The sequence below is a fragment of the Scyliorhinus torazame genome, chromosome 5 (assembly GCF_047496885.1).
Source record: "Scyliorhinus torazame isolate Kashiwa2021f chromosome 5, sScyTor2.1, whole genome shotgun sequence".
Lineage (NCBI taxonomy): Eukaryota > Metazoa > Chordata > Chondrichthyes > Carcharhiniformes > Scyliorhinidae > Scyliorhinus > Scyliorhinus torazame.
This window is the reverse complement of record NC_092711.1, coordinates 147085854-147104552: the sequence shown is the minus strand read 5'-3', so window position 1 is coordinate 147104552 and position 18699 is coordinate 147085854. Positions and strand designations below refer to the sequence as shown.

The window sequence follows — 18699 nt, the reverse complement described above, 5'->3', positions numbered from 1 at the left end:
CTTTGGGTTGTGGGGATGACACCCACGCAGACACTGGGAGAATGTGCAAACTCAATGACTTCGCTATTTCCGATGTTTAATTGGAGGAAATGTCTGCTCACCCAATTCTGGATGTCAGACAAGTCAGGACGATGTGTGAATTGGAGGTGGTGGTTTTCATATACACCTCTTACTTTGGGGAAGTTGGGGGTTTGAGATTCTGTCAAAGTTATTGTTCAAGTTAGACCATAAAACCATAAGACATAGGAGCGGAAGTAAGGCCATTCAGCCCATCGAGTCCACTCCACTATTCAATCATGGATGAAGTTGTAGTTGTATAACATTTGTCTCTTTCACCTCTTGTCTCTCCACTTCTATTTGTCCCCTTCTGCTCCCAAAGTGTCCAGAGTCTAGTGTCGGCCCACTGACCCAGGTGACCGGCCGCCATCTTGGTAGAAACAAAGTAGAAACTTGGTAGAAGTGGCGCATGTGCGGCCATTTTGGTGAGGGAACAGGAAGTGGAGGCTTCAGGGTCCCAGTGACCAGAAGAAAAATCATTCTGAACCCTGGACCAGCTCTACCCTCCCATCCAATAATTTTAATATTCAAACATATTTTTCAGTTGATATTTTTGAAATACTCTCGTACTGCCCACTGCAAAACCTTCACTGAACTACCTGTATCACAATGGCAGTTGAGCAAAACTCAGTGAATTCCAGGATCTGCCTGAAAATGCAGCGGTATGATTCACTAATTAATTTTAAAAGAGAGGTGGATAGTTACCTGAGTATGAGAAGGTGCATGGCGTGGGACATGAAATGGGAATGACGGACTGAACAAGTCTGTTCTTTCTAAAATTCAGCACAGGAAAGATGGGCTGAACAACCCCCATCGCCCCCTCTTGTGCAATGCACCTCTACGATTCTCGGAACCTGAATGGAACCAAAATAAAATTTGAAATCGTTATTGGTCATTTTACTAAATGTAAAGAGTACACTGTCCATCAAGAGCCACTTAAGAGCAGAATAAACAGGAGCAGTTGGAGGACATAGAGCCTGCTCCACTTTTTCTCCTTGTCGCCATTTTCCTTCTTTCCCTCTGTATCCAATAATCTGTTGAATTCAGTCTTGAATATACTCAGCGACTGAGCATCCACAGCCTTCAAGGATGTCGAATTCCAATTGACAAACTTGAATGAAGAAACACCTCATCTTATTCACATAGCGCCACTAACATCTCAAGCTGTTTTACCGGAGGATAGGCAGACAGGGATTCCTACAAATAGTTGTTTGCGGTTCATTGCAGTTCCTTGACAAGGTATCGGCTTTATTCTGAGTGTTGTGAAGGCTGAGCTGCCTTTGCTGGTACGCCTGCTTTCCAGAGATGATCAGACAAGAGTAATGCTGCTGGGCTCAACGCTTTTTCATCAACAATGATTCGGCCTCTGCAGGAAATTGAGAAAAGAGGCAGCATTGCTCTGCGGCCACACAGGATAGTACTGGTTAGATTCAATGTCTTTATCCAGAGGGTGTGGAACTTGCTGCCACAGGGACTGGTTGAGGAAAACAGCATGAATGCACTTAGCAAGTTGCAGACACAAGAGAGAAAGGAATAGAAATACCTGCTGACAGAGAGAAGTGATAGGCTCATGGGGAATATATACACTGACACTGGATACAATGACCTGTTTTTGTGCTGTCTATTGAGTTTCATTCTACTTTGATTATTTTTACAGGGTATGGAATGGAAAAACTTACAGGCAGCAAACTCAAGATTTGAGAGCCTTTTGATTTGTCAGGATATGAATATCATCGGCCCCTGAATGTGGAAGGAGAAATGTTTGTCTTCTATCTGTGGGAAGGTCAGTGTGACTGAAAAAAGCACCGAGACACATACATATGCAAGTGAATGTGTTCCAGTGAGCTGACTGTGAAAAGAGCCTTAACCAGTTACACAGCCTGAAAAAACATCCCATCATTCACAGCAGCGAGAAACTGTACACGATGTTCTGTGTGTGAATGAGGCTCCAATCTGGAGAGACACAAGGTCATCGGCACCATGGAGAAACGGTGGAAATGTGGAGGTTGTGGGAAGGGGTTCAAATCTCCATCCCTGCCGGAAGCTCATCAATGCAGTCACACTGGTGAGGGACCGTTCACCTGCTGCCTGTGTGGAAAGGGATTTACTCAGTCAGCACACCTTATGAAACATCAACTTGTGCACAGTAATAAGAGATCTTTTAAATGTTCTGACTGTGAGAAGAGCTTCAAAAGTGAAATGAACCAGCGAGTTCACACCGGAAAGAGGCCATTCACCTGCTCCGAGTGTGGGAAGGGATTCACTCATTCAGCCAAGCTGCTCACACACCAGCAAGTTCACCCTGGGGAGAGGCTGTTCCCTTGCTCTGTGTGTGGGGAAAGATTTAATCATTTATCTAACCTGCAGAGACACCAGAGAGTTCACACTGGAGAGAGGTCGTTCACCTGCTCTGAGTGTGGGAAAAGATTCCTTCACTTCTGGAACCTTGCTACACATCAACTTGTTCACAGTGATCAGAAACCTTTTAAATGTTCTGACTGTGAGAAGAGCTATAAAACTACATCTGATCTGCTGAAACACCAACGCACTCACACTGGGGAGAGGCCGTTCATCTGCTGTGTGCGTGGGAAGAGATTCACTTGGTCATCCCACATGCTGAGACACCAGAGACTTCACGAGTGACTGCAGGGGTTGGATTCTGCTGTTATTGCTGCTGTTAATCACATCCAGGACTGAACCATGTTCATTCTGACAGCTGGAGTTTGTTTCTGTTGATAATAATCCCTGATACCAGTTGGAGTTTAATATTTTGATATTTGTCAAATAAATTAATGTTTCAGACGCACACTTTGTTGGGTCCTTAATTTCTCCAGGATAAGAGGCAACTAATTTGTGTCCTGTCGCAGACTGCTCCATTTTTTGGACTTTTCTCCTTTCTAACTCTATATTATTTCAATTCTCATACCTTATTACTTCCTTGGGTTTGAGGGTGAGACCCACACAGACACAAAATACTGTGTTTTCTGTATTGGACAATTACATTAAAATCTGGAACACGTGTAGATATGGATTGGTGTCTCCATATCATGTGTATAAAGTATTGATGTTCTCTAGTTATGCTCTTCTCCACATTCTCTCCATATCCTCTCTCACAAAACCTTCCATTATTTTAAACATTTCTATTAGGTTATCCCCTCCGCCTTCATTTCTAAGGACAGAGGAGACCCAGCCTGTCAATCCTTTCCTGATATTTTATATGTACCTACACATTTCTGGTTTCACAATTATAAATCTTCTTTGCACCCTCTTCAGTGCCTTGGTATCATTTTATAATATCGTGACCAGAACAGCATGCAGTGATCGGTGAGATACTTGATCCAAGAGTCACAGATAACCCCAAAAATGGGACCAAGCTAATGTGCGATTTTACGCTGGTTTATTAAGAAACAACAGTTTAAAAATGATGCATAATGGACACACAAAACATCATACAGCCTGAGAATGATTTCCCAGTCCCAGAGGACAGACGGATGATGCAGAATGAGTACTGGTCTCCATTACTAGTGGCTGCAGTCTCCTCTGGATGGTTCACTGCTGTGAGCCAGTGTGGGTGTTGGGTGAAGCCAGTATGGATCTTTTTAGAAATCTCTTCCTGTTTTAGCCTTTACACAGACAAATGGTTTGCGGATGGATCCTGAGATCCAATCATATCAGGGTTAGAAATGTCAATTTAAGAGCCTGTGTTAGAGACCAGTCCTGGGCAGAAAGAACAGGCCTGCCCTGTGTTTGTCACCCAGCAAACTGCTGTGGAAGATTTCGTCACAGGCGAGAAAGGCAGTGAGCTATTCCTATAATATTCAATAAATGCTTCATATTTTATCATTTATTTCTTACAAATCTTCCTGTCTTTGTATATCAGAGACACAAGTATTTGAAATCAGTTAGGAGGTAACTCCCATATCTCCCGTTCTCAAACACCCTGTTTTGAAAGATAAGAAATGGGATAAAGCCAAAAGGCAAATTGTCACCATGCTGTCAGTGGAATGGGTTAACTTCTCTGTTTGTTTGCAAAGGGATTGGAGCAAACATTTCTAACTGTGCCCAATTGTGCTGACTTTAGGTGACTTTCCTTTTCAGATCAAAGATGAACCAAACACCATTTGAAACTTTGTTTTCCAATTCTTTTGGGAAGGGGGTTTCAGCTTTGCCCAATTGTAACTTTTTTCCCCCATTCTCCTTGAGGCACCTTTCCAAATCACAGGAATAAACCTGAAGAAAAATAAAGCAAGAACATTAGCTTTTATCGGTCAGCTTCAACCTTCTTAAAGAGGGTGGAGCCTCCCACAGTTTGTGAGTTCTGAAATATTACTTCAAGATCCAAGGAATAAGCCCACAAATTGGCCAGGAGAAACAACAAACCTGAGGATTGGGAGCAGGTTAGAATTCAGCAAAGGAGGACCAAGAGATTGATTAGGAAGGGGGAAATAGCGTACGAGAGTAAGCTGGCGTGGAACATAAAAAACTGACTGCAAAAGTTTCTATAGATACGCGAAGAGAAAGAGATTGGTGAAGACAAATGGCTGAGCAACTCAATACATACTTTGCTTCTGTCTTCTCAAAGGACGACACAAATAACATACCAGAAATGTTGGGGAATGCAGGGTTCAGAGAGGGGAGGAACTTAAGGAAATAAGAGTAGAGAAATGGCGTTGGGGAAATTGATGAGATTGAAGGTCGATAAATCTCCGGGGCCTGATAATCTACATACCAGACTACTTAAGGAAGTGACTCAAGAAATAGTGGATGCATTGGTGGTCATCTTCCAAGATTGTACAGATTCTGGAACAGTTCCTACAGATTAGAGGGTGGCTAATGTAACCCCACTCTTTAAAAAGGGTGGTAGAAAGTAAACGGAATTATAGACCAATCAACGTGATGACGGCAGTGGGGAAAATTCTAAAGTCCATGATCAAAGGTTTTAAAGCGAAGTACTTAGAAAACAGTGGCAGAATTGGACAGAATCAACATGGATTTATGAAAGGGAAATCATGCTTGACAAATCTATTGGAATTCTTCAAGGATGTAACTAGTAGTCGATGAGGGGAAGCCAGTGGATGTGGTTTATTTGGACTTTCAGAAGGCTTTCAACAAAGTTCCACATCAGAGATTAGCATGTGAAGTTGAAACGCATGGGTTTGGGGATAGTGTATTGAGATGGATAGAAAATTGGTTGGCAGGCAGGAAATAAAGAGTAGGAATAAACGAGTAGGAATAAACAAGTATTTTTCCGAATGGATTGGTACTAGGACCTCAGCTATTCACAATATATATTCATGATTTAGATGAGGGATGTCTTGTTGCAATTATACAGGGCCTTGGTGAGGCCGCACCTGGGATATTGTCTGCAGCTTTGGTCTCCTTATCTGAGGAAGGATGTTCTTGCTATAGAGGGAGTGCAGCGAAGGTTTACCAGACTGATTCCTGGGATGGTGGGACTGACGTATGAGGAGAGATTCAGCCAGTTAGGATTATGTTCGCTGGAGTTCAGAAGAATGAGAGGGATCTTATGGAAACCTATAAACTTCTGACAGGACTAGACTGGGTAAATGTGGGAAGGATATTCCCGATGGTGGGGGAGTCCAGCACCATGTGTGATAGTCGAAGGATATGGGTAGACCTTTTAGGACAGAGACGAGGAGAAATTTCTTCACACAGAGAGTGGTCAGCCTGGGGAATTCACTACCACAGAAAGAGTTGAGGACAAAACATTGTCTGCTTTCAAGAAGCAGTTAGATACAGCTCTTCGGGCAAAAGGGATCAAAGGATGTGGAGGGAAAGTGGGGAACAGGTTACTGAGTTGGGTGATCAGCCATGATCATAATGAATGATGGTGCAAGCTCGAAGGGCCGAATGGCCTCCTCCTGCTTCTATTTTATATGTTTCTATGTAAGGCTGAAGTTTGTCTTGAGGGAATCAAACATTTTGGTGCCTTTTCCAATTGTACAATTAAATTGTGATTCACACTGAAAGGTTCACTTTCACTCAGTAATGATAACGTTTCACTTTTCTCAGCATAGACATTTTAGATTAAATACCAATTGTTCACTTCTCTTGTAGCTGGTATGTGGAGAAGATCATGTTCACTGCAGACCTGTCAGCAGAGAAAGCGCACTGTGCTTTGATGCACGAGGGATGTCTGGAGACCCTGTGGGGGACAAGATGGCGGCGCCACTGGTGCGCACATTGCGGGGTCGGGACAAGATGGCGGCGCCCATGGTGCGCACATCGAGGGATCGGGACAAGATGGCGGCACCCACAGGGCGCACATGGACGAAGGGGGACAAGATGGCGGCGCCCATTGGTCGCACATGGACCCGGGAGGAGAAGATTGTGGCTCCCATTGTGCGTCTGGCGTGGGGTAGGGGGCAACAGCGGGCGCGATCGCAACGACTGCGCGGGCCTGGCTCCCAGCCGCTAAGTGGCCCTTTTTACTGCAGGCTTTACAAACTGCAGTGCGGGCCGGGCAGTGTTGGTGGGGGTGCTTCTGCTGACCGCAGAAGTAGCAGCGGGGACCCCTGGGGTGCGCGGATCGGCGTGCGGCGAATTGGGAAGGCAGGGCCCCAGCTGAGGAGGTCATCAGCGGGGTCCAGGAGGGGTAGGAAAGAGTAGAAGGGTGGGCAGCGCGGCGGGAGGGGTACAATTATACGTTACGGGATGCGACCGTCATGGAGAGCGCCAAGGTTTTTGTCTCCGCCAGTTCGAGCGTGGCCCCTTCCAGTAATTGTTCTCGGATGCGGTCCGCGCAATCCCCGTCACGAAGGCATCATGCATGAGGAGATTTGCGTGTTCGGCGGTCGTAACGGCCTGACAGTCACAGTCCCGGACGAGTGGATTTAGGGCCCGCCAGAAGTCTTTGATGGACTCACCATGTAGTTGCGAGCGGGTGGCGAGTACATGCCTGGCGAAGAGCGTGTTCGCCTTCTGCGCGTAGTGTTCCTTAAGGAGTTCCATTGCTTTTGTGTAATTCGTGGCGTCTTGGATCAACGGGAACACGCTGGAGCTCAGTCTGGAGTACAGGACGTTTATCTTCTGAGCCTCCGTTGGCTCGGGGTCCGCAGCCTTGATGTAGGCCTCAAAACATGCTAGCCAGTGAGTAAAGTCTTTTCTAGCATCGGGCGAGTGCGGATCTAGCTGCAGGCGATCGGGCTTAATTCTGATATCCATTCTGTGGAAAATCTGACCGTAATAAATTGATGCATGATCAATTGCACAAAGACTAAAGTTGGGTAGAACTGTGGCTTTATTACAGTCAGATGCGTGGCCTCCTGCTGCAGCTGGCGAAATGGCAGGGCACTGGAGGTCATGCATATTTATACAGTTCTCCGTGGGCGGAGCCAGCCGGCAGGAGCTACCGGCGAACCTGTAGTGCAGGTCCTACCTTACATCTCCTATTACAGTGGTTCACCACATACTTCTGGATATATCAGTCTGCAAGTAGATGGATCTTTTAGACATGACCCTAGTGAAGGACCTCCCAGTGATGCTAAGGAGTGAGATGTCCCTGTAGTTGTTGGAATCTCCTCTGTCACTGCTGATTTTATATGTTGTGATGATTTTACATCACACGTATGGAATGGTTCCTGTCCCCCATCAGAGACGCCGGAGGTCATGAAGGTGCGACAGCCGAAGGGACTTTCCGTGTGTAAGCAGATCAGCTGGAATTCCATCCTTGCCGGGTGCCTTTCTGCTTGCTCAGCAATCAATGGCCTCTTCCAGCTCAAGTGGTGAGGGTTCCTTCTCCAACTCAACATGGAAGCTGCAATAGAGGCAATCAGAGTCTGGGAGATGTCCAGCTCACAGTCGTGATCAACCCAGCAGGACATCTGTTTACTTCTGTTGGTAAGAACTTCACCAGCTGCCAATTTCAGTCGCACAACTTTAGTGATGGTCGGACAAAGTTCCCTCTTGACCCCATCAGTCGTAGATTTCCATTGTCACAGGCAGCTTGGAATTATTGACAGAGGCTGGTCCAATGTTTATTTGCACAGGATCTCCCTGATATTTACACAACTGTCTTGGCTACGTTCAAGTAATGCAGTGTTCTAGCTGTTGGGTTTATGCTGCACATCAGGTCGACTTTGCTTTTTGCTTCAATGACAGATGTCATCTCGGCTGAGTGAGTCTGAACCAGTCTTTGTTGTGGGTTCCACCTTTACCAAATGTTGCTGCTGCTGTGTCAGAAATGATTCAACTCAGCGACTTCCAAACTTCATCAGTATACATGTTGATGTTAAGATTTCTATGTACGTTTTTACAGTACCTGTATAATATTTCACTGTTTGTTTCGCTTCCTTCACAATTTAATATCATAATGGACAGAACACTGAAGAAGTCAGTAAGAATTGTCAGCAAGGATTAATCTGCAGTTTGTAATTGGAGATGTCAATCAGTGGAACCTTTTAGACACTGATTTGCATCAAAGACCAAGTTAGGATTGAAGTACAAGTTCTTAACGTGGGCAGCACGGTAGCATTGTGGATAGCACAATTGCTTCACAGCTCCAGGGTCCCAGGTTCGATTCCGGCTTGGGTCACTGTCTGTGCGGAGTTTGCACATCCTCCCCGTGTGTGCGTGGGTTTCCTCCGGGTGCTCCGGTTTCCTCCCACAGTCCAAAGATGTGCAGGTTAGGTGGATTGGCCATGATAAATTGCCCTTAGTGTCCAAAATTGCCCTTAGTGTTGGGTGGGGTTACTGGGTTATGGGGATGGGGCAGAGGTGTTGACCTTGGGTAGGGTGCTCTTTCCAAGAGCCGGTGTGAACTCGATGGACCGGTTGGCCTCCTTCTGCACTGTAAATTCTATGACAATCTATGATAATTTTACTGTGAATGTGTTCCTGTTGAGAGTTCTTGAATTAAGGAGAAATATCACAGATGGGGCTTTTAAAAAGGGACATTGCAGCCCCAAAAATCAGTGACATTTTCAGAATATTAAACTGCAGCCAGTTATAGAGATTGTTAACATCAGCAGAATCAAACCAGATATTGTCAGACTATCAATCCTGGATGCGATTAGCAGCAGCAAAACAGCAGATTCCAATCCCTGCAGTCATTTGTGAACTCGCTGGTGTCTCAGCAGGTGTTGTGACTGAGTGAATCCCGCTCCACACAAGGAGCAAGAGAACCGTCTCCCCCCCGGTGTGATCCCACTGATGTGTCAGCAATTGGGATGCCCAAGGAAATCCCATCCCACACACGGAGCAGGTGAACGGCTTCTCCCCAGTGTGAGTGTGTTGGTGCTCACTGAGGTCAGTTGACTGACTGAAAGTCTCTCCACAGGTGATGCACCTGAATGGTTCCTCGTTTGTGTGCATTTGGTGGTGTGTCTGGAGGGTGAATACCTGAGTGAATCCCTTCCCACACACAAAGCAAATGAATGGTTTCTGACCCGTGTGAATTCGCTGGTGTTCAGTGAGGATGGATAAAGACTTGAATTTCTCTTCACAGGTTGTGCAGCTGAATGGTTTCTTCTCAGCGTGAACTCGCTGGTGTAAGCGAAGGGCAGATGAATGAGTGAATCTCCTCTCACACACAGAACAGCTGAACGGCCTTTCCCCAGTGTGAACGCGTCGATGGATTTCCAGCCGGGGTGAAGAATTGAATCCTTCACCACAGTCCTCACATTTCCACGGTTTCTCCATGGTGCCAGTTTCCTCATATCTCTCCAGCTTGGACAGTCCGTTGAAGCTTTGTCCACGCACACAGAACACCTGTATGGTTTCTCCCTACTGCGAATCATGTGATTTTTTTTTTACAGGCTGTTTCACTGGTTAAAGCTCTTTGTACAGTCAATGTACTGGAACACTCTCATTCCAGTGTGTGTCCTGATGCTTTTCCAGTCACAATGATGTCTGAAATGGTGTCACACAGGCAGAACACACAAACATTTCTCCTTCCAAATTCAATGGCTAATGATATTCTGGCCGTGGCGACTCAGTGACTCTGTCAGATCATGCTGTGATGTTCGGTTTGAGCTTCCTGTCTGTAAATCCACCCAATCTAGTGCCCTGGAAAATAAGTTTAAAATAAGTTTAAAAAAGAGAAATCTTGAACATACAATTCTATTTTCTACACAACATATTTTCTTTATTTGTACCTGCAAAACAGTAAATCCTACTCCCATACACTCTCTTGCAGAGATCAGAATCCTCGTTGATTTGAGTCCAAAGTGTCAGCTCTTATTTACTGTCCCCCTCCTCTGGTGTGAACCATCCTCCAGTCGCTGAAGTAGGAGGGTTAACCTGGGCCTGTTCCCGGCAGCTGCAAACCAGGGAGCTGACAATGATTCTGAAGGGTTTGCGGATCCTCCCACCCACCGCCTGACGCTGATTCTCCGGGACAAATGAGTCCCTTCCCGAGGCCAACACTGGAATTGCGCATGCTCCGAACTCCGTTCCTGCGCCTGCGCACTGATGTCGAACAATAGCAGCCGCATTGCGCATGCTCTGCATCACAATGCCAGGTTGACTGACGGCAGCCCCCGACCAATAGAAAGAGGGGACGGACCTGGATGGCTGAACGGGAGCAGCTGGTCCTCCAACCAGTCGGAGTGCGTGAGGGGCGGGGATCAGCTGGAATCTCCCACATTGGCTGGAACTCTACATCATTTTAAGCTGATTTGTCTCAAACTCCAGGAGAAAACTGGACCTTCCTGTTTGTGGCTTTAAACAGATGAAACCCTGTGGATCTGGAGCAAATATTTCAACGTTTGTTCCTCAAATGTGGAAATCTGAAACTATGTCCACACAATTCAGGGGCTGACTTCAAAATAAAGCTGGGTAGACAGGGAATGTCTCCAGTACCATAATGTACTGGACAATCTCAGCAGGTCTGACAGCATCTGTGGAGAGAAAAGGGAGCAAATATTTTGTCTGGATGACTCTTTGTCAAAGCCATCCAGACTCGAAACATTAGCTCCCTTTCTCTCCACAGATGCTGTCAGACCTGCTGAGATTGTTGAGTATTTACTGATTTTGTTTCAGATTCCAGCATCTGCAGTAACTTGCTCTTATCTGAATATTTACAGTATCTTGTTTTGGGGTCACTGTGAATCAGTTTTCTTCCACTTACCATTACCTGTTTAAATGTGAAACATTAAAGAATGCGAAACAGTAACTGACACCCTATTCAAAATAAAACTAAACTCGCTGTTTGTCTTTACCAAGGAGGTAGATGCTACCCAGGCTATGGACAGACTAGCAAACTTTGTTCCTAGATGGGTTCAAAATTGATAAGGTGGAAGTGTTAAAGTGAGAATATAAATTACAGGGCAGCTGGCAATAATTTCCCAGTCTTTGCTGAAGGCGCAGAGGACTGGAGAATTACAAATCTTATGCATTTGTTCAAAAAGGATAGCCCCAGCAATTACAGATCAGTTAGTTTAACATCATTGGTGGGCAAGCTTCGAGAATCAATTATTCCAGATTGAATTAAAAACCACATGGAAAAATATGGACTGATTTGCAAGAACCAGTATGGATTTCTAAAGGGGAAATCGTGTTTAACTGACTTGCTGGATTTTTTTATTTTTTTTTTAAATAATATTTTATTGAAAATTTTTGGTCAACCAACACAGTACATTGTGCATCCTTTACACAACATTGTAACAATACAGATAATAATGACCTTTTTAAATTTAAACAAAAACAACAACAAATAAATAAATATTAAATAACAAAAAATAAAAACTAGCCCTAATTGGCAACTGCCTTGTCTCAGGCCACCCCCCCCTCCCCATCCCCCCCCCCCCCCAAGTCCTGGGCCGCTGCTGCTGCCTTCTTTGTTCTCCCCCATCTATCTTTCCGCAAGATATTCGACGAACGGTTGCCACCGCCTAGTAAACCCTTGAGCCGACCCCCTTAGGACGAACTTAATCCGCTCTAACTTTATGAACCCCGCCATATCATTTATCCAGGTCTCCACCCCCGGGGGCTTGGCTTCTTTCCACATTAGCAGTATTCTGCGCCGGGCTACTAGGGACGCAAAGGCCAAAACATCGGCCTCTTTCGCCTCCTGCACTCCCGGCTCTTGTGCAACCCCAAATATAGCCAACCCCCAGCTTGGTTCGACCCGGACTCCTACTACTTTCGAAAGCACCTTTGTCACCCCCATCCAAAACCCCTGTAGTGCCGGGCATGACCAAAACATATGGGTATGATTCGCTGGGCTTCTCGAGCACCTCGCACACCTATCCTCCACCCCAAAAAATTTACTGAGCCGTGTTCCAGTCATATGTGCCCTGTGTAATACCTTAAACTGAATCAGGCTTAGCCTGGCGCACGAGGACGACGAGTTTACCCTGTTTAGGGCATCTGCCCACATCCCCTCCTCAATCTCCTCCCCTAGCTCTTCTTCCCATTTCCCTTTTAGTTCGTCCATCATAGTCTCCCCTTCGTCTCTCATTTCCCTATATATATCCGACACCTTACCATCCCCCACCCATTTCTTTGAGATGACTCTGTCCTGCACCTCTTGTGTCGGGAGCTGCGGGAATTCCCTCACCTGTTGCCTCGCAAAAGCCCTCAATTGCATGTACCTGAATGCATTCCCTTGGGGCAACCCATATTTCTCGGTCAGCGCTCCCAGACTCGCAAACTTCCCATCCACAAATAGATCTTTCAATTGCGTTATACCTGCTCTTTGCCACATTCCATATCCCCCATCCATTCCCCCCGGGGCAAACCTATGGTTGTTTCTTATCGGGGACCCCCCCAGTGCTCCGGTCTTTCCCCTATGTCGTCTCCACTGTCCCCAAATCTTCAGTGTAGCTACCACCACCGGACTCGTGGTATAGTTCCTTGGTGAGAACGGCAATGGGGCAGTCACCATAGCCTGCAGGCTGGTCCCCCTACAGGACGCCCTCTCTAATCTCTTCCACGCCGCTCCTTCCTCCTCTCCCATCCACTTACTCACCATTGAAATATCAGCGGCCCAATAATACTCACTTAGGCTCGGTAGTGCCAGCCCCCCCCTATCCCTACTACGCTGTAAGAATCCCTTCCTCACTCTCGGAGTCTTCCCGGCCCAAACAAAACCCATGATACTCTTTTCTATCCTTTTGAAAAAAGCCTTCGTGATCACCACCGGGAGACACTGAAACACAAAAAGGAATCTCGGGAGGACCACCATCTTAACCGCCTGCACCCTCCCTGCCATTGACAATGCTACCATATCCCATCTCTTGAAATCTTCCTCCATCTGTTCCACCAACCGCGTCAAATTTAGCCTGTGCAATGTGCCCCAATTCTTAGCTATCTGGATCCCCAGGTAACAAAAGTCTCTTGTTACCTTCCTCAACGGTAGGTCTTCTATTTCTCTACTCTGCTCCCCTGGATGCACCACAAACAGCTCACTCTTCCCCATGTTCAATTTATACCCTGAAAAATCCCCAAACTCCCCAAGTATCCGCATTATTTCTGGCATCCCCTCCGCTGGATCCGCCACATATAGTAGCAGATCATCCGCATATAAAGATACCCGGTGTTCTTCTACTCCCCTAAGTATTCCCCTCCATCCCTTGGAACCTCTCAGCGCTATGGCAAGGGGCTCAATCGCCACTGCAAACAGTAATGGGGACAGAGGACATCCCTGCCTTGTCCCTCTATGGAGCCGAAAATATGCCGATCCCCGTCCATTCGTGACCACACTCGCCACTGGGGCCCTATACAACAGCTGCACCCATCTAACATACCCCTCTCCGAACCCAAATCTCCTCAACACCTCCCACAGATAATCCCACTCCACTCTATCAAATGCTTTCTCGGCATCCATCGCCACTACTATCTCCGTTTCACCCTCTGGTGGGGCCATCATCATTACCCCTAACAACCTCCATATGTTCGTGTTCAGCTGTCTCCCCTTCACAAACCCAGTTTGGTCCTCATGAACCACCCCCGGGACACATTCCTCTATTCTCATTGCCATTACCTTGGCCAAGACCTTGGCATCTACATTGAGGAGGGAGATTGGTCTGTAGGACCCGCATTGTAGTGGATCCTTTTCCTTCTTTAAAAGAAGCGATATCGTTGCTTCTGACATAGTCGGGGGCAGTTGTCCCCTTTCCTTTGCCTCGTTGAAGGTCCTCGTCAGTAGCGGGGCGAGCAAGTCCAAATATTTTCTGTAAAATTCAACTGGGAATCCGTCCGGTCCCGGGGCCTTTCCCGTCTGCATGTTCCTAATTCCTTTCACCACTTCCTCTACCGTGATCTGTGCTCCCAATCCCATCCTATCCTGCTCTTCCACCTTGGGAATTTCCAGCCGATCCAAAAACTCCATCATTCTCTCCCTCCCATCCGGGGGTTGAGCTTCATACAATTTTTTATAAAATGTCTTAAACACTTCATTCACTCTCCCTGCTCCCCGCTCCGTCTCTCCATCTTCGTCTCTCACCCCCCCTATTTCCCTCGCTGCTCCCCTTTTCCTCAATTGGTGTGCCAGCAATCTGCTCGCCTTCTCTCCATATTCATACTGTACACACTGCGCCTTCCTCCATTGTGCCTCTGCAGTGCCTGTGGTCAGCAAGTCAAATTCCACATGCAGCCTTTGCCTTTCCCTATACAGTCCCTCCTCCGGTGCTTCCGCATACTGTCTGTCCACCCTCAAAAGTTCTTGCAACAACCGCTCCCGTTCCTTACTCTCCTGCTTCCCTTTATGTGTCCTTATTGATATCAGCTCCCCCCTAACCACCGCCTTCAACGCCTCCCAGACCACTCCCACCTGAACCTCCCCATTGTCATTGAGTTCCAAGTACTTTTCAATGCATCCCCTCACCCTTAAGCACACCCCCTCATCCGCCATTAGTCCCATGTCCATTCTCCAGGGTGGACGCCCTCTTGTTTCCTCCCCTATCTCCAAGTCTACCCAGTGTGGGGCATGATCCGAAATGGCTATAGCCGTATATTCCGTTCCCCTCACCCTCGGGATCAATGCCCTACCCAACACAAAAAAGTCTATGCGTGAATAGACTTTATGGACATAGGAGAAAAACGAGAACTCCTTACTCCTAGGTCTACTGAATCTCCACGGGTCCACCCCTCCCATCTGCTCCATAAAATCCTTGAGCACCTTGGCTGCTGCCGGCCTCCTACCAGTCCTGGACTTCGACCTATCCAGCCTTGGTTCCAACACCGTGTTAAAGTCTCCCCCCATTATCAGCTTTCCGGTCTCTAGGTCTGGGATGCGTCCTAGCATTCGCCTCATAAAATTGGCATCGTCCCAATTCGGGGCATACACGTTTACCAACACCACCATCTCTCCCTGTAATTTGCCACTCACCATCACGTATCTGCCCCCGTTATCCGCCACTATAGTCTTTGCCTCGAACATTACCCGCTTCCCCACTAATATAGCCACCCCCCTGTTTTTCGCATCCAGCCCCGAATGGAACACCTGCCCTACCCATCCTTTGCGCAACCTAACCTGATCTATCAGTTTCAGGTGCGTTTCCTGTAACATGACCACATCTGCTTTAAGTTTCTTAAGGTGTGCGAGTACTCGTGCCCTCTTTATCGGCCCGTTAAGCCCCCTCACGTTCCACGTGATCAGCCGAGTTGGGGGGCTTCCCACCCCCCCCCCTTGCCGGTTAGCCATCATCTTTTTCCAGCTTCTCGCCCAGTTCCCACGCGGCTGTATTTCTCCCAGACGGTGCCCCCCCGCCCATCCTTTCCCGTACCCACTCCCCCCTTTCCCCAGCAGCAGCAACCCAGTAATTCCCCCCTCCCCCCCCCCCCCGCTAGACCCCCCGCTAGCGTAATTACTCCCCCCATGTTGCTCCCAGAAGTCAGCAAACTCTGGCTGACCTCGGCTTCCCCCCGTGATCACGGCTCACCCCGTGCGGCGCCCCCTCCTTCCTGCTTCTCTATTCCCGCCATAATTACCATAGCGCGGGAACCAAGCCCGCGCCTCTCCCTCGGCCCCGCCTCCCATGGCCAACGCCCCATCTCCTCTCCCTCCCCACCTCCCCCCATCACCACCTGTGGGAGAAAGAAAAGTTACCATACCGCAGGATTAATCATACAATCCCTCTTCGCCCCCCCCCCCCCCCCCCCCACTCGTCCCACCACTTTGTCCAAACGTTCATTTTCGTAGTCCAATCATTCCAATTTTTCTTCTACAATAAAAGTCCACGCTTCATCCGCCGTCTCAAAGTAGTGGTGCCTCCCTTGATATGTGACCCACAGTCTTGCCGGTTGCAGCATTCCAAACTTTATCTTTTTTTTGTGAAGTACCGCTTTGGCCCGATTAAAGCTCGCCCTCCTTCTCGCCACCTCCGCACTCCAATCTTGATAGACGCGGATCACCGCGTTCTCCCATTTACTACACCGAGTTTTCTTCGCCCATCTAAGGACCATTTCTCTATCCTTAAAACGGAGAAATCTCACCACTATGGCTCTGGGAGCTTCTCCTGTTCTCGATCCTCGCACCATAACTCGGTATGCTCCCTCCACCTCCAACGGACCCGTCGGGGCCTCCACTCCCATTAACGAGTGCAGCATCGTGCTCACATATGCCCCGACGTCCGCCCCCTCCACACCTTCAGGAAGGCCAAGAATCCTCAAGTTGTTCCTCCTTGCGTTATTTTCCAGTGCCTCCAACCTCTCCACAGATCGTTTCTGGTGTGCCTCCTGTATCTCCGACTTCACCACCAGGCCCTGTATGTCGTTTTCATTCTCTGCTGCTTTCGCCTTCACGACCCGAAGCTCCTGCTCCTGGGTCTTTTGTTCCTCTTTCAGCCCTTCAATCGCCTGTAATATCGGGGCCAACAACTCTTTCTTCATTTCCTTTTTTATCTCCTCCACGCAGCGTTTCAAAAACTCTTGTTGTTCAGGGTCCCATATGAAACTGCCACCTTCCGACGCCATCTTGGTTTCTGCTTGCCTTCCTTGCCGTTGTTCCAAAGGATCCGCTGCAATCCGGCCACTTTCCTCTCCTTTTTCCATCCGTGTCCAGGGGGAACACCCTTCTGGTTTACCGCACGGTGTTTTCAGCCATTAAAATTGCCGTTGGGGCTCCTATCAAGAGCCCAAAAGTCCGTTTCACAGGGAGCTGCCGAAACGTGCGACTCAGCTGGTCATCGCCGCACCCGGAAGTCCTTGCTGGATTTTTTAAGGAGGTAACAGAAAGGGTTGATGAGGGTAATGCCGTTGATGTAGTGTACATTGACTTTCAGTGAGCATTCAATGCAATGCAACACAACAGATTTGTGGGAAGAATTATAGCTCATGGAATAAAAGAGACAGTGGTAAGGTGGACACAAAAAGTGGCAGAATAATAGGAAGCAGAGAATAACAGTCAATGGATATTTTTCAGGCTGGAGGGAGGTTTGTAGTGGTGTCCCCCAGGGGACAGTATTTGGACCCTTGCTTTTCCTGGTGTATATTAATAATCTAGATCGTGTTTGCAGGGGACAATTTCAAAGTTTGCAGATGACACAAATCTTGGAAGCGGATCTGAATCCATGTTCACCCATTGCTCAGCAATCAATGGCTTTTCCCAGCTCAAGTGATGAGTGTTCCTTGTCCAACTCAACCATGAGAGGAAGCTGTAGGAGAGTCAAGCAGAGACTGACAGTTTGTCTGTCGGAGCACAGCTGACAGTCATATTAAACCCAGAAGGACATCTGTTTACATCTGCCAATTTCAGGGAAACAACTTTGGTGATGGTCAGACACAGAGCACACTTCTTCCCATCACACACAGCACATAAATTTCCTTTATCACAGGTGGGGGGGAGGGGGGGGGGGGGGGGGAAGCTGGAGAATGAGGTTGTTTTGGTGATCTATGGTAGGATTATGGCGGAGAACAAGGAGTCCATGAAAAGGATTAAGACCAAGTGGGAGGAAGGGTTTGGGATGGTGTTGGAGGGAGGACTATGGTGTGAGGTGCTGTGGAGGGTTAACGTCTCAACCTCGTGTGCGAGGCTAGGGTTGATTCAATTGAAAGTTGTGCACAGGGTGCACTTAATGAAGGTGAGGATGAGTTGGTTGTTCAAGGAGGTGGGAGGATAGCTGTGAGTGGTGTGGGAGGGGTGCAGCCAATCAAGTCCATATGTTCTGGTCCTGCCCAAAGTTGGAGAAATTTTGGGGGTCAATTTTCAGCACCATGTCTGAGGTTCTGCATGAGCATTTGGAGCCGGGTCCCTTCGTGATCGTGTTTGGGGTGTCAGACCTGCCGGAGCTACAGATGGGTGAGTGGGCAGATGTTTTAGCCTTCGCCTTGTTGATTGCCCGCAGGCAGGATCTGTTGAGGTGGAGGCCAGCTTGCCCCCCTTCCCCCCTGCTCCCCTCCCACTGCACCGGTGCCTCAACGTGGCTGGAGGATCTAATGGAGTTCTTGTTCTTGTATTTAGAGAAGGTGAAATTTGCTCTGAGAGGGGCAGATGAGGGGTTCCACCAGAGATGGGTTTTGTTTGTGTTATATTTTGGGGATCTGGTGGCCGTCAAAGAGTAGGGGGGCAGTTTGTGGTTGGGGAGAGAGGAGTTGGGGTTTGGGTTTGTTTGTTTGTGTGTTGTACAAATGTTAAAATGTTGAAAACTTGAATAAAAATATTTTTTAAAAAAACAAACTTCACATCAAAATCTGACAACATTACTGAATTCATTGAATATCAATGGCTTTTAAATCCAG

General features: G+C 47.6%; 1 long non-coding RNA gene across 1 annotated transcript; it reads right to left on the bottom strand.

Moving 5' to 3' along the window:
* Nucleotides 1-3437: 3437 nt before the first annotated feature.
* LOC140421972 (uncharacterized) lies at nt 3438-10399 on the bottom strand. Its single transcript, XR_011947186.1, has 2 exons — nt 10173-10399; nt 3438-10083 (listed from the first exon to the last, which is right to left on the bottom strand). It is a non-coding gene; the product is annotated as an uncharacterized lncRNA (long non-coding RNA).
* Nucleotides 10400-18699: the final 8300 nt, after the last annotated feature.